This window comes from Balaenoptera physalus, assembly GCF_965194825.1.
Source record: "Balaenoptera physalus genome assembly, chromosome: X".
NCBI lineage: Eukaryota > Metazoa > Chordata > Mammalia > Artiodactyla > Balaenopteridae > Balaenoptera > Balaenoptera physalus.
In genome coordinates, this window is record NC_138903.1 from 38,870,761 (window position 1) to 38,887,804 (window position 17,044).

Below are 17,044 nucleotides of genomic sequence, written 5' to 3' on the forward strand. Positions count from 1 at the left end.
GAGAGATTATTCCTGAATTACCCAGGTAGGGTCCAACATAATCATAAATGTACTCATAAAAAGGAAGCAGGAGAGTCAGAGTCAGAGCAGGAGATGTGACTATAGAAGCAGAAATCAGAGAGAGTGAGAAAGAGAGAGAGAGAGCTAGAACGAGAGAGAGAGAGAGAGAGAAATAGGAGCCACAGCCAAGGAAAGTGAGTGTCCTCTGCTTATAGAAAAGGCATGGAAATGGATTCTCCCCTGGAGCCTCCAGAGAGAATAGAGCCCTGCCTACATGTAGGATTTTGACCTCCCAAACTCAAAAATGATAAATCTGTGTTGTTTTGAACCATTAAGTTTGTGGTGACTTGTTACAGCAGCGATAGGAAACTAATAAAAATGCCTTTTCAATTCTTTATTTCTCACTCTGAAAATTCTCCCAAATTTCAGAACTGACTTTTCAATTGTCTTCCGAACACCTTTACTTGGATACTTTGCCAGTATCTCAAATTCAACTAGTCCAAAATGAAAATTATTATCTTTCTCCAAACAATGTATTCCTCCTGTGCACTTTTCTGACTGCATTCATTTACTCATTTATTGATTATTGTATTAATTTATATATTCATAAACCAAATGTTTCATGAGTGCTTACTATGCCAGATACTGTTGAGACTCTTAGAATGCAGAAGTGAACAAAAGATAAAATCTCTGCTCTGATGGGGATCACATTCTAGGGAAGAAACAGACAAAAACAAGAAACAAATAAAATAATTCCAGCTAATGAAAGTTTTATGAAGACTTTCAAGCAAGGTAAGGAGAGAGAGAATAATATGAAAGAGGGTAGGAAGGGTGGTGATGGCTATTTTAAATAGGATGATGGGAGAAGGTCTATCTGCAGATGTGGCATTTGAGCAGAGACCTGATTGAAGAGGAGCAAGAAGAAGAATAGATGGAGGAATATCATTCCAGGCAGAAGTTACAGCAAATAGAAAGACCCTGAGGCAGGAATGAGTTTGGATTGTTCATGTTCAAGTGATTACAAGAAGACTGGAGTAGAGTGAGCGAAGAGGAGAATGTAAAGAGATGAGGACAGAAAGATGGGCAGAGACTTCTTCAGTCATAGGTAGGAATTCTGATTGTTTTCTAAGTGTGATGGAAAACCTTTAGAGAATTTTGAACAAGGGGGTGATGTGATCTGATTTATAGTTTAAAAAAATCACTGTGGCTGCTCTGTAGAGGACAAAATGAAGGGAGAAAGAGGAAGTCCAGTTAGGAAGCTAAGTAATGAAGGATAGTGGCTTGGCCCAAGGTGGTTGGGGGGTTAGTCAGAATCAGGACATATTTTGAAGGTAGAGCTGATAATAACTGCTTAGGATTGATGTGCATAATGAGGATGGGAAAGAGACAAGGACGGGAAAGAGACAAGGATTAACCCGTAAGTTTTGAGTAAATGGAAAAATGTAGTTGTCATTAACTGAAATGAGGAAGACTGCAAGAGTAGCAGGTTTGGGAGCAAATGCCAAAAATTTGGTTTCTGCTAATATTAAGATTGATATGCCTTTAGACCTCAAAGTGGAGATGTTACATAGGTAGTTGAATACTCATTTGTAAGTTTGTTGCTCAAACAGGCAGTCTGGACTGAAGACAAATTTGGAAATTATCAGCATATAAAGGATGTTCAAAGCCACAACACTGGATGAATTCACTTAAGGAAATGCTGAAGATAAAGGAGAGAAAAGGTCTGAGGGATGAGCCCTGGGGGACTGTAATATAGAGAGATAAGAAGTGGAGGATAAGCCAGCAAGGGACATTAAGAAGCAGCCAGTGATGCAGGAGGAAAGCCAGGGGAATGTAGCTCAAACGCCAAATGAAGAAGGTATTTTCAGAAAAGGGAAATGGTCATCTCTGTTAAATGCTGTTCAATACTTTTGTAAAATGAAGACAGATAACTCAGCACTTGATTTGGTGATATGGAGTTCCATTCACCATGACAAAAGTTGTTTCCATGCAATGGAGAGGGAAAATTTTGGTTAGCATGGTTTAAAGAAAGAAAAGGAGATGAAGAATCTGAGACAAACTATAGACAACAGTCTGCAGAATTTTGCTCTCAAATGGAAGGGAAAAATGAGATCATAGCTGGAAGGAGACATGAGATAATGGTGGGTATCTTATTTAATATTGGAAATATTATATCTAAGGTTAAATATTTTATAGCAAGTTTATATGATGATGAGAATGATCCTGTAGAGAGAGGATAATTTCCAGAGCAAAGGCCTCAAGTGGTACAGAGAAAGGGGATTCAGTGTATAAGTATAGGGGTTATCATTACTCATTCATTTTTACTGGTAGCAGAGAAAGAATATCAGTTATGATAGAATAGGTAATAGATTTGATGAGAATAAAGAAGAATGTAGATATGTTAGAGGGTTGGAGAAGACAAAAAAAAGGTAGGAAATAGGCATCTTAAATAGTAGCACAGCAACTTTACAAGCAAGATGAAGCATGTTTGCTAAGCATCAGTGAGGGCCCACTTGCCCAATGGGTAGGAATCCTGATAAAATTTAAGAATAGATGGAACAAGGGTACTAGATTAGTGGTTTGGAAACAGAGAAGGCTGTGATGAGAGCTTGTGATGGTTGAAGTTAGGATTAAGGATATCCTTCATCATGAATTAGGCTGAGTGACCAGGAGTGCAATATATGACAACTTCTAATAGAATGAGCCAAGTATTGTTAGGTCTGGGGTAATGCAATTCAAAGACCTGTGGTTTTTGATAAAGAATGGAGGTAAACGGCTTCCCTGGTGGCACAGTGGTTAACAATCCGCCTGCCAATGCAGGGGACACGGGTTCGAGCCCTGGTCTGGGAAGATCCCACATGCCGCGGAGCAACTGGGCCCGTGAGCCACAACTACTGAGCCTGCGCATCTGGAGCCTGTGCTCCGCAACAATAGAGGCCGCGATAGTGAGAGGCCCGCGCACCGCGATGAAGAGTGGCACCCGCTCGCCGCAACTAGAGAAAGCCCTCGCACAGAAACAAAGATCCAACACAGCCAAAAATAAATTAATTAATTAATTTAAAAAAAAAAGAATGGAGGTAAAATAATTGGGAAGCAACTGGGACACCTACCCTGCCTCAAGGTCCTATAAGTAGCATTTAAAAGGGCTGCAAAGGAGGCATTGTCCTCAGGAAAGAGCCTGATTATGATTAGAACAAGAAGAAGGTGAAGGGAACATTAAGAGATGAAGTAAAGGATATGGGGGATTTTGCTGATAACAAACCATGAGTCTCAGAGGATGTGGAACTGCAGATCAGGAAAGTGTAGGTGAAGAGATCAGACTTACCGCATACAGATCTGGATGGGGAGAAAGTCTGGACAATGATGGATGACCTGAGAGATTCGGATTTCTGGTAGTAGCTGATGAAAACAGGGATGGGAGGGAGGTTGATGGGATGTGAGAAGAAAGGGATTATTTAGTCCTAAAGTGGTCCCTTAGAAGAACGTAGGGCATCAGTTCTATTGAGACCAATAGTTGATATCAATGGCCCTGACAATGTCAAGTTATGTTGTAGATATTGTCTTACCTAGAGCACCCTGAGCCCTGTGGACCTATTTTATAGACTACAGAGAATCGTGTCAGGCCCAGAGAAGGAATTTACCAGAAACAAATGCTCTTTAGGCCTATCTTGAATCCTGCTGTGGATAATGGTGTTGGGGCCAAGGGGTAAGGGTGATCTTACTGGGTCCTCTTGCCCAGACTTGTTCTATGAGTCCCAGGTCCACATGTCCAATTTACTACTCAACTTCTCCATTTTGATGGCTCAAAGATATCTCAAATGCAACAAGTTCAAAAAAATATTTATAACCTCCGAACTCTACAGCCCCAAATTTGATCCACTTTTAGTGTCTCCTCTCTTATTGAATGGTATAAACCGAAAATCCAAAAGTCATCCTTGTCACCCACATCAAATCTGTCCGCTAGTCCTGCTGACTCTACTCCCACAATATAGCCGCAATCCATCCACTTTTTTTACTTCCAGGACACACAGCCTTTACAAATACCACCCTAGAACAAGCCACTAACATCCCTCCTCTGTTCTATTATAACAACCTCTCAACTGGACTCACTCCTTCCATTCCTGCTTCTACTATAACTATCAGATTGATCTTTTTAAACTTAAGTCACATTATGTTTCTCCCCAGCTGAATACCTTTTCATGACTTTCCAATGTATTTAAAATAAAATCCCAATTCCTTATCATGATATTCATGGCCCAACATGAACCAGTCCCAGCTCACCAAACCCCAGTTACACTGGCCATTCTGATCTTTGGCCATAATAGGTTTATTCCAAACATTGGGCTTTGGCATTTGTTATTCCTTCTGCCTAGAACTCTAAGCTCCAGATTTTTTATTTTTTTTTAATTTTTATTTTATATTGGAGTATAGTTGATTAACAATGTTGTGTTAGTTTCAGATGTACAACAAAGTGATTCACTTATACATATACACGTATGTATTCTTTTTCAAATTCTTTTCCCATTTAGGTTATTACAGAATACTGAGCAGAGTTCCCTGTGCTATATAGTAGGTCCTTGTTGGTTATCTATTTTAAACATAGCACTGTTTACATGTCAATCCCAAACTCCCAATCTATCCCCCCCCACCCTTCCCCCCTGGTAACCATAAATTCGTTCTCTAAGTCTGTGAGTCTGTTTCTTTTGTGTAAATAAGTTCATTTGTATCATTTTTTTTAGAGTCCACATATAAGTGATATCATATGATATTTGTCTTTCTCTATCTGACTTACTTCACTTCGTATGATAACCTCCAGGTCCACCCATGTTGCTGCAAATGGCATTATTTCATTCTTTATAATGGCTGAGTAATATTCCATAGCTATATATGTACCCCATCTTCTTTATCCATTCATCTGTCGATGGACATTTAGGTTGCTTCCATGTCTTGGCTATTGTAAACAGCGCTGCAATGAACATTGGGGTGCATGTATACTTTTGAACCCAGTTTTTCTCTGGATATATGCCTAGGAGTGGGATTGCTGGATCACATGGTAGCTCTACTTTTAGATTTTAAGGAACCTTCATACTGTTCTCCATAGGGAAGACTAGACAGCCACATGTAAAAAAAATGAAATTAGAACACTCTTTAACACCACACACAAAAATAAACTCAAAATGGATTAAAGACCTAAATGTAAGACCGGATACTATAAAACTCTTAGAGGAAAACATAGGCAGAACATTCTCTGATATAAATCGCAGCAATAACTTTTTCGCTCCATCTCCCAGAGTAATGGAAATAAAAACAAAAATAAACAAATGGGTCCTAATTAAACTCCAGATTTTTTAAATGGCTGCTCATTTCTCATCACTCAGGCCTCGAAACAAATGTTACCTTCTCAACACAGCTTCATCTTAACGTGTGATATAAAGTAGCCAACCCTCATCCCTAGCCTGCTTTAGTCACTGTTGCATTACCCTGCTTTATTTTCTTCATCAATATTGGAACTTATTTTATTTACTTGTTTATTGCCTGTTTCTCTATTCTAGAATATAATCTCTATGAGGGCAGGAGCTTAATTATACCCCTACAATATGCTCAATGCCTAGAAAAGTGCTTGGTAAATAGCAGTCATTCACTAACATTTATTGAATGAATGTCAAGGGTTTTCTACTGTTAAATAATTACACTCCCCATAAACTGAGTATCTTCAGCTTAACAGGATTACCAGTGAAAATTTTTATCATTATTTAATGTGCAACTATTTAAATCTCCTTCAACTCTTCTTTGGGTTGACATTTCTGCTTTTGCTCTTTTGCAAGAATGAGGCTACTCATGATTTTGAGGGTGCTAGCAAAAGATTATCATAATAACTTCCTATGTCTATTCTGAAAAGCAACATGCTTTTTAGTATGCAAAATTATTTGAATGAAATCGTATTTAAGGTTTAATTGCCTCTATTTACCACTGACATTTTTCAGAATATTTACTTAGATCTCTTTAGGGAAAAAAAAAAACAAGATCTCTCTTTCTTTCATTCTCTATCTATCTCTATCTACATGTATACAAACACACACACACACACACACACACACACTTCTGCTAAACTAGCTGATTTTGAAAGTCAGTGTACATTGCAGAAAACATCTGTTTCATAGTAATAGCCATTTATTAGAAAACGATCTGTTTTTTTCTAAAGGATTACCCTTTTGTCTTCCAGAAAAAAAAATATCAATAACCATTGGAGTATATAGAAATCTTTACCTTCTTGATTTTTTCACTGCACTACTGGATGTGATTTGCTGGGGAGGTTGGAATAATGGCTGGCAAGAGTTTGCATTTCTAAAAGAATCCTGCTGAGGCTACACGGAAAGATTAGTAATGGCTAAGAATTGCGGGCTGCTCAGTTAATTGATTTTTTTCTATCTAGAGGATAGCCATTCCTTTATTTTCACTGTAGTTGGTGTATAATAGACTGATCTCAAGGTGCACAACTGAACTCTGCTGTTGTGGGAACATGTGCTTTTAAATGGAAAGCTTGGTACCAATTTAATAAAGGAAATTATATGGGCTGACATTAACCCTTCCCATTATTTTCCTGGGTGTAGGTTATCAGCATTCTCGTGGCATAAAGCTGACCCACAAGACAAATAACAGAAGGACAATAAATAAGTGTATTTATAGCAAGTACCACATGCCTCTTTTCTTATTATATGTAGATTTTTTTGTTCTTCATACAACTAGAAATAAAAGCTCCTTTTGATCCCATTTCTAAAGAGCATAGATAACATTTTTCTTTGAAACTAATCATAATCATCATATCTGTAAAATACTTTTCATTTCTGAATCTATATGTCTTTATAAAGATTAATTTTGAGAGCTCCACTATGAAGCAAGAAAGGTTGATCCCCCAAATCAGGTATTCTACTTCCTTGTTGACAGGACACCATGCAGAATTTCCACAGTTGGAGTTTAAAAGAGTTGTCCTGTCTTATTTCATCTCCCTAAACGGTAGTTACCTGGCAGTTTATGGAGAAAACATCCTATTTTTTTCTGAAATAGTTCAACCCTATTGGCAGATCTGCACTGACTAAGATTTCATTGCCAACAGGGTAATGAATTAGTTATAATTAATACATTAGTTGTAACTAAAGCAAGTTTGAACCAGCTATTTCATCTTTGAGATTCTTAGTTCAATTGGACTTCCCAGATCAGGTACAACTTGAATGAGAATGTAGAATTTCCAAGTCTCCTGGCTCTGAGTATGGTCAGAAGATTAGGATTAATGGCATTTGATTCATAAAATATGTCAATAATTCTTTTTTGTATTCCCCCCAAAACACTTATGTAGGTGTTGAAGTAGGAGAAAGGGACCATATGTTTTGCAGAAAACACAATTCCTTGGTATTCTCAAAAAACACAAATACTTTAGTGTATACTAAACAACTCTTCTCTGATATAAAGGAGAAGGATAATTTGTGAAGAAAAAGTTTCATGTGCAGTCATGGAACATATTAAAATGCCAGTTGAAATTCCCAGTAGCTGGTCTTCCCTTCAAAAATACTTCAATTTATTTTGTATTTATTTGGGGGAAACCAACATTTTAATTGACATCGTAAATCTGAAAGGTGGCTATCAATTGAAAAAGGGAAAAATAACCTATGTTTCAGATACCAAACATATAGCTTTTGCTGTGTAACAAACTACCCTAAATCTTGGTGGTTTAAAGCAGCAACTATTTACTGAACAAATAATTCTGGGGGTTGACAGTTTAGCTTATGCTCATCAGAGCAGTTCTTCTGGTCTCTGCCAGGGTCATTCATGCATTTGTGGTCAGCTACTGTGTTGGTTATGGGCTGGCTTTTCTCTGATGACCTCCTATTAGACAATATACCTCTCCTCCATGTGGTCTCTCATACTGCAGCAGGCTTCTGGGCAATGTTCCAAGAGGTCAAGGCAATGCATGCAAGTTCTCTTGAGATCTAGCCTCATAACTGGCATAACATCATTTAACCTATATTCTACTGGTGAAAGCTCATCTCAAGACTAAGTAGTGGGGGCTGGTAAGTCAGAGAAAGGAAAGTCAGAGATGCTAAAGCGGATGTTTCCATGGATAGAGATATTACCTGATCAGTGTACTAGAGTGTCATTTACATTTCTTATTATAAATGGGTAAATTGGCACTCAGCTCCATTTAGCTCTGCCTTCCCCATCTTTTTCTCTTTTCTCCCTCCCATTATAAAAGTAGCTTCTTTCTTCCTCTGAGCCCTGGATTCTATGGTACCCAGATATTGGAGGTATGGGTTCTGTTCTAGCACAGGCTCCTTGTCTCATGACACCATATATCATCTCCCCTGCCTTTGAGGGCAAAGACTGAGCCACCATCATGTTTACCCTAGAAAGAGCCACAGTGGTTTTAAGACTCAGGTCTGATCACCCGGACACACAGAGGTGCTGCCTTCTCCAGTGACTGTCTTGTGGCGTCAGGTGGGGGTGTTAATGCCCCATGGGGTGAACTTTGACTAATGAGACAGGAGATAGGAAGTGGCAGATAAATTGCTTGCCCTTCCTCTCTTTCCAACAAAACCAAATGGTTCAGGAAAGCAGGGGTCCCACACATCCTTTCTGAAGATATCCTACACGACCAATCATCAGCCAGTTTTCCTGTACAGCTATGAACATCTTGGTAATACATCATCTTGTATTACTTTTTGCTCCTTCCTTGACTGAAATTCCCTTTTCCCTCATTCTTCATTCACGAAGAGTGCACCCTACCTCAAAAACAAGCATGTCAACTTCATGCCCTCATGCTCTGTTTTTTAGGGAATGCAGGGTAAAACAAAACATGGAAGATTGTAACTTTTCATGCATTTGTTAATTTTCTACTCAGTAAGTATGGAATTAGGGGATTAGTTTGTTTTGAGTTTTGACCAACAAATCAATAATGGTACTATTCGGGAATGACCCTGATTGGCTGGAGCATGTTGTAGTTCATTTTGCTGAAGCATAACTCTTCATCTCCCATGGTTTGAGACAGATGAGTGGAGTCACCATAGTTAGAGAATGAAGGCAGCTTGCCTACAGCAAAGCCATACTGAGATGGAGACAGTGAGCAGTGTGGGTGAATTAGGCTCTGCATGGGCATCTTTTTACACTTATAAAGTGAAAAGAAATTTTTTGCTGACCCACAGTAATGACAGAAACTCTTTTTTATTTTATTATAATGGCCTATAAATATGTATCATGTAAACCTAAGAATGAACTCCTTATGCTATTATCCCTTATACAATTATAAAACCTAAATTAAAAGTTGAATTCATCACATTATACAACCAATAAAATTTAAATAAACAACATTAATTTTATATAACAGATAATTTTTTGTTGAAGCCAAACTAGTGCTCACAATTGATATAACATATGCAAGTATAGTGTGCCATACGATGGCTGTTTTCTTTGTTTAAACAATTTTGAGGCCTTTTATTTTACAGTTTCTTAGAATATCATTTAGTCCTTTCATCATGTGAATGGGCCATTCACATATTAATTCTGCCTCTGTCTTTTTCCATGAGCCCAAAACAATTAACATAGAACACTACTCCAAAGCACAGAGTTGTTTTCAGGACGTCAGATGTAAATATGCAGCTTAAGTCAAAACTGAATACTTTCATAGACTAATGCTTTTTTAAAGCAAGAGTCTAGGGTTTTTTCCCCTCATAATTGTTTAAGGAAATCAATATGTACACAAAGGTAGGTGTTAGAAAGTTGTCATTTGTGGCATTATGAAAGGTGAAAAAGAGCAAAGAATGTGCTTCCTAGCATATTAGAACTTAAATGCTGTCACTTCATGATCCTTTTGGGCAAGGTGGTCACCTAAGCAAAATACAAATATGTGCACTGAAATAAATTAATGTTCAATTATAGGATGATCAACTGCATTATACAGAATATGCTAGTCATATTAATTTCAGATATAGTTTGAATGGAAACTCACACATGAAAAAAAACCTTGCGATAAACTCATGGACACACAATACTCTTTCCACGGACTACTAAAAAAATGAAGTCTTCCACTGGGGAGACATGCCCTACAGCTGTGATTTGTAATTTATTTGCCATCTCTTCAATCAGGTAAAAAGCCATTTGTTCTCATCCTAGAAAAATTTACCTATGTGTACACAAACAATATTTTGAATACAGTTTCAGTAAGTTTATGAATGCCCTGATGCCAATCCAAGGACTAGTATAATTACATTATTTCATTGAATTCTTCTAATTACCTTGGTAAGTAATATCCTGTAGAGAAATCTCAGAGTAGCATAATTATTCTCCCTTTTTGCATGTTGATTGTTTTTTCTAAGACTCCCTTAGGATACTTTTTTCTTAATCTTTGAATATCAAAGCTTCACGAGGAAATTTTCTGAGGAAACAGTCAACCTAATTTGATCATCAGAGTCAAGACTTTTATTTCAAAACCACTTCTACTAAATTTTTGAATACTATTTTTTATCTTATCTGTTCCCCTTTTCTTTCATCTCTACATATCTATCATATTTTATAAAAATTTTATATATTATTTCTTTGCGATTTCATTTTGTGTGATTTTTTTGAAGCTTGATTGCCATGTCCTTGACTGTGGGTCCAAATATTGTTTACTCTAGTTTTGGTGGCATCAAATGTAACATTTTCCTCTGAAACATTTTCATTTATTTCTAATTTTTTTTATTTGTCATATTTCTTTTTACTGACTGCTTATTTTCCATCTCCTGCTTTAAGTCTTTTTTTAAAACAAGATTGCACTGCCTGTACATATTTTGAAATTATAGACAATTTTGTTTTTAACTTTTAGCCTTTAAGTCATGCTTGATGTAATACATGTTATTAATTTTTTTAAAATTTTTATTGGAGTGTAGTTGATTTATAATTTTCTTTTTGACAATGTTTTTTCTCTCTTTGTTTTGTGATTTCTGCACGCAGGTCAAGTAGTTTTCTTTTAGTTGGACCAGCCATTAATGAATTTAAAGAGCTCTTCTTACTAGTCCTGTACCCCCTGCCTCCAGATATTTTTATGTGAGAGAATAAAACTTTCAGCAGTCTTAGACTAATATTAGGAAAGATGTCTCTGTTATGCAAAATAAAACATAATTTCTAAGTAATACATGTTTAATGCAGATGTAACACCTATGAATATTTGTATACCAGATATCATTTTTTATCATAAATAAAACAGAAACTACAATAAATATAAGGAAAAAATAGAGAAAATTAGATTAGTATTAGTGGGCTTTGATTTACTTTTCCTAGTTCATATTAGATTAACTATACAAAATTATAAAAGATATGGAAGAAAAAAATGCCATACTTAAATATTTTGAACTCAAATTAAGGATGGAAAAAGTAGAAAATAGGCTGGCAAGTCTATACAAAACTTGAGTAATGTAATTCGTAAGCTTGGCTTTTCAGTAACTGAGAAAGGTGGATTAAAATTTACTACAATTGTTTTGAATTTGGCAATGGCTTCATTTTATCCTGTCATTGTATATTTGGGGAGTATGTTATGAGACACATACAAATCTAGAATTGCCATAGTTTTCTGGTGGATTAATTCTTATATAATAATAAAATGTCTCTAAGGAATGCTTTTTGCCTAAAAGTTTACTTTGTCTGATACTAGTACAGCTACATCAGATTTCTTGTGGTAAGTTGTTGTATATATATTTTTCTGACCTTTACTTTCAAATTTTTTTCATTCTTATATTGTAAATAGAATATAGTAGGGCTTTGTTTTTTATCCAGTCTGATCATCTTTAGCATATTTATATCATTTGCATTTAACATATTCAATAATTACTGATATACTTGTATTTAAATGTACCATCATGCTTGCTTTTCTACATAGTCCATATATTTTATGTTCTTTTTTCTCTCATTTGTTTGCTTTCTTTGCATTGATAAAATATTCTTTTTACTCTATTTCTCCTCCAATTACCTTATTACTTATATGTTCTTTTACTCTCCTTCTTAAGATTACACTAGAGATTAAAACATGGATCCTTATTTACTAGGTTCTAATATAAATTAGATGTTTTCCCACATCCCAGAAAAATATAAGGACCTTAGAACACATTAATTTCATTTATACTCTGTGGTAGATTGTATTTTTTTCAGATTCAAAAATATGTTTTGATTTCTGTATTCTTTATAAAAGATCATATAATCCTGCTTGATGTCACATGATTGGAAGTACCTCCCTGTGGTGATTCTTCTTGAGCATTGACCCAAATCTTGGCTATATGACTTATACTGGCCAAATGAATGTAAGTGGAAGTGATTGTATGTGATGTCCAAGCAGAAACTTTAGAGCCACTGGATAATTCTGCCATTGTTCTTTTTGTTCTACCATTAGAATAGTATGTTCCAAATAGTGGTTACTTCTATTGTGGATATTGAAATGAAGACAATATATGGAGAGAAACCAAAGCCAACCCAGAGCTACCACAGCCAATATATAATGTGAGATAAATTGTTTTGTTAATCCATTGAGACTTTGGAGATTGTTTGTTACTGCTGCATAACCAATGGATGCTAACCAAAACATCTCTTATTTTCTTTTGTGATATCGTTGAAATGTATTTTAATTTGAAATATATATAAACAGTCTTGGACATTAACATTAGAGTTTTATGCATTCTATATTCATTTAGAATTACTTACATGTTCACTTTTTTTAACTCTATTCTATATTCTAGTTTTATAATTTTTTCATTAGCTACATCTAATCTCCTCTTAAATGTATCTATTGTGTGCTTAATTTTAGATATTGTATTTTTTATGTTATAAATTTTCCATTGGATTATTCTTTATTTATATTTTCTAGTGCTCTACTGGAATCCCTGAAAATATTAATAACATTTATTTTAAAGCAGTGTTTGATCATTCCAATATCTGAATCTCCTGAAGCCCTGTTTCTACTGTTTAATATTTCTCCTTATCTATTTGCCTGCGTACTTTTCATTGCATATTGTTCACTGTGTATGAAAAACTGTAGAGGCAATTTGAAGCTCTGGATTGTTTTCTTCCTTCAGTGAGGATTTGACTTTGTTTCTGTAAGGCAGTTACAGTTGGGGCTTATTACCTTTACCAATCAGGTACTGAGCTGTTTCAAAGCTGGATTTCAGTCATTGTGAGGGAAGGACTATTTGCCAGTCACCATTATTTCTTGAATTAGAGGTCTTTGGGAATCCCAGCTTAAAGGCTGTGGTGTTTAGCAGGGTCTCTCCTGCACAGGCTCTGAACTTTAATTACTCCCTCAATCCTATAAAACTTCTAGAAGCTCTCCTCAGCTTTTTGGCTTCTCAGCCATCATCATTTGCTTAGCTTGTTTTCTTTTCAGACCCAATATTTTGTTCAGCTTCTCAGCGTCTTGGAAGGCAATTTTGGATTTTCAAATGCCTATAACTATGTATTAATTTGCTATACTGGCTTAAAATAACACACATTTATTATCTCAGAGTTTCTGTGGGTCAGGGGTCTAGACCCAGCTTACCTCAATTCTCTGTTCAGGGTCTCACAAGGATTCAATCAAGATGTTGGATAGGCTATATTCTCATGTGGAGTTTTGACTGGAAAAATCTGCTTCCAAGTTCATTTGGCTTGTTGGTACAATTCATTTCTTTCAGGTTATATGATTGAGGGATCCGTCTTTTTGCTGGCTGGAGGTTGTCTTCAGGTCCTAAGGTCACCTGCAGTTTCCTGCCACGTGATCCTTTCCATGGAAAGTTTACAACATGTCAGATTGTTTCTTCAAGCCCAGAATGAGAGTACTGTATATCTAAACAGCTAAGACAGAGTCTTATGTAACGTAATATAAATAATAATGGGAATGACATCCCATCACCTTTGCTATATAACATAACCAAATCAAGTGAATGTCATCTCATCTCCTTTTATATATTCTGTATCCTAGACGCCAGTCACAGGTCCCACCCACATTCAAAGACTTGATGGTGGCATGAATCTCTGCAATGCCTCCAGGGATGAAGAATTGATACTGATTTACTAACTTTATAGTTAGAGGCAGTTTTAGTGGCTTCCTCTTGGCCTTTCCTACCACAATAGTCCTCTCTCTATGTGTCAGAGAACCAATGTGGTGATTCAGAAAGTTGCTGAGTACATCTATTCAAATTATACATTCTGAAAATGGAGATATAACTCCATGATGGGTATGAGTACTCACTGGGACCACTGTGAGATGGACGCAAGCCAAAACTCCATTGATAATCTGACCTTTGACCTCTGTAAGTCTCTACTCTATGAAGGCAACAGTAACATTTTTGCTCTCTGGGAATTGGTGTCAGTTCCGCACCAGTGTCCACTAATTCCCCCAAAGTCTGATTATTTCCCTTTCCCAAATGCACAGTCACCCTAATAAATGGTAAATGGCTGCAGGTTCCTTTGGGGGAGGCTAGGAAGAAGGTTAACAATATAGGTATTTGCCAGCATAGCAGGAAATTTTCTCAAGGGGACATAGTCTCCCCTTCATTCAAAGAATTGTAGGTTTGTGAACTGGCTCAAATTTGGGAATTGATTGAGGGGCTATGGTATTTTGGGGATTCAATTTAGACTTCTGTTCACTAGGTCTAGAACTACTAGGCTCATACAGATCAATTAAGAATTTAGTAAACTGCCCATCTATTTCTGTTCTAGAGACACCATGATCCACTAGTCAACACTAATGATCTCTGTGAGTCAGACTATTCTGATTACTGCTTTGACACTGCCGTCCATTACAGTAACTACGCCGTCTTGTCTTTGGCAATCATATTAGTTTCCTAGGGCTGCTGCAGCAAAGTACCACAAATTGGGTAGCTTAAGACAACAGAAATTTATCCTCTCACTCTCTGGAGTCTTAAAGTATAAAATCAAAGTGTTAGAAAGGATTTCTCACACCGGTCAGAATGGCCATCATCAAAAAATCTACAAACAATAAATGCTGGAGAGGGTGTGGAGAAAAGGGAACCCTCTTGCACTGTTGGTGGGAATGTAAATTGATACAGCCACTATGGAGAACAGTATGGAGGTTCCTTAAAAAACTAAAAATAGAACTACCATACGACCCAGCAATCCCACTACTGGGCACATACCCTGAGAAAACCATAATTCAAAAAGAGTCATGTACCACAATGTTCATTGCAGCACTATTTACAATAGCCAGGACATGGAAGCAACCTAAGTGTCCATCATCAGATGAATGGATAAAGAAGATGTGGCACATATATACAATGGAATATTACTCAGCCATAAAAGAGAATGAAATAATGCCATTTGCAGCAACATGGATGGACCTAGAGATTATCATACTTAGTGAAGTAAGTCAGACAGAGAAATGTAAATATAATATTATGTCACATATGTGGAAGCTAAAAAATAATACAAATGAATCTATTTACAAAACAGAAACAGACTCACAGACACAGAAAACAAACTTATGGTTACCAAAGGGGAAAGTTTGGGGGGGGGGTGGATAAATTAGGAGTTTGGGATTGGCAGATGCAAGCTACTGCATATTCCTCGGAGATGGGGAGCATGGGGAGCAGCTAGAACAATGCAGATTCATCCATAATCCCTTTCTGCTGTTCACCACCACCCATGATCCATCTGTGTAATTTTGGAACAGTCAGCGATTCCAGGTTTTAAATAGTTTGTAAATTTTCAGTTTCTACACACTTTATCATCCACTCGTGATTTTTTAATTAAAGTGTTGTAATTCCTTTCTCTGTTCAGCTGTTAGTGCTGAGATCCATATATAGGTTTTTTTTAACATCTTTATTGGAGTATAATTGCTTTACAATGGGGTGTTAGTTTCTGCTTTATAACAAATTGAATCAGTTATACATATACATATGTCCCCATATCTCTTCCCTCTTGCATCTCCCTCCCTCCCACCCTCCCTATCCCACCCCTCTAGGTGATCACAAAGCACCGAGCTGATCTCCCTTTGCTATGCGGCTGCTTCCCACTAGCTATCTATTTTACGTTTGGTAGTGTATATATGTCCATGCCACTCTCTCACTTTGTCTCAGTTTACCCTTCCCTTGCCCCGTATCCTCAAGTCCATTCTCTAGTAGGTCTGCATCTTTATTCCCGTCTTGCCCCTAGGTTCTTCATGACCTTTTTTTTTTTTAGATACCATATATATGTGTTAGCATACGGTATTTGTTTTTCTCTTTCTGACTTACTTCACTCTGTATGACAGTCTCTAGGTCCATCCACCCTGCTACAAATAACCCAGTTTCGTTCCTTTTTATGGCTGAGTAATATTCCATTGTATATATGTGCCAGATCTTCTTTATCCATTCTTCTGTTGATGGACACTTAGGTTGCTTCCATGTCCTGGCTATTGTAAATAGTGCTGCAATGAACATTGGGGTGCATGTGTCTTTTTGAATTATGGTTTTCTCTGGGTATATGCCCAGTAGTGGGATTGCTGGGTCATATGGTAGATCTATTTTTAGTTTTTTTTTTTTTTAAATAAACATTTTTTTAAAAATTATTTATTTATTTATTTTTGGCTGTGTTGGGTCTTTGTTTCTGTGCGAGGGCTTTCTCTAGTTGCGGCAAGCAGGGGCCACTCTTCATCGCGGTGCGCAGGCCTCTCACTATCTCGGCCTCTCTTGTTGCGGAGCACAGGCTCCAGACGCGCAGGCTCAGTAGTTGTGGCTCACGGGCCTAGTTGCTCCGCAGCATGTGGGATCCTCCCAGGCCAGGGCTCGAACCCTTGTCCCCTGCATTGGCAGGCAGACTCTCAACCACCACGCCACCAGGGAAGCCCTATTTTTAGTTTTTTAAGGAACCTCCATACTGTTCTCCATAGTGGCTGTATCAATTTACATTCCCATCAACAGTGCAAGAGGGTTCCCTTTTCTCCACACCCTCTCCAGCACTTATTGTTTGTAGATTTTTTGATGATGGTCATTCTGACTGGTGTGAGGTGATACCTCATTGTAGTTTTGATTTGCATTTCTCTAATGATTAGTGAGGT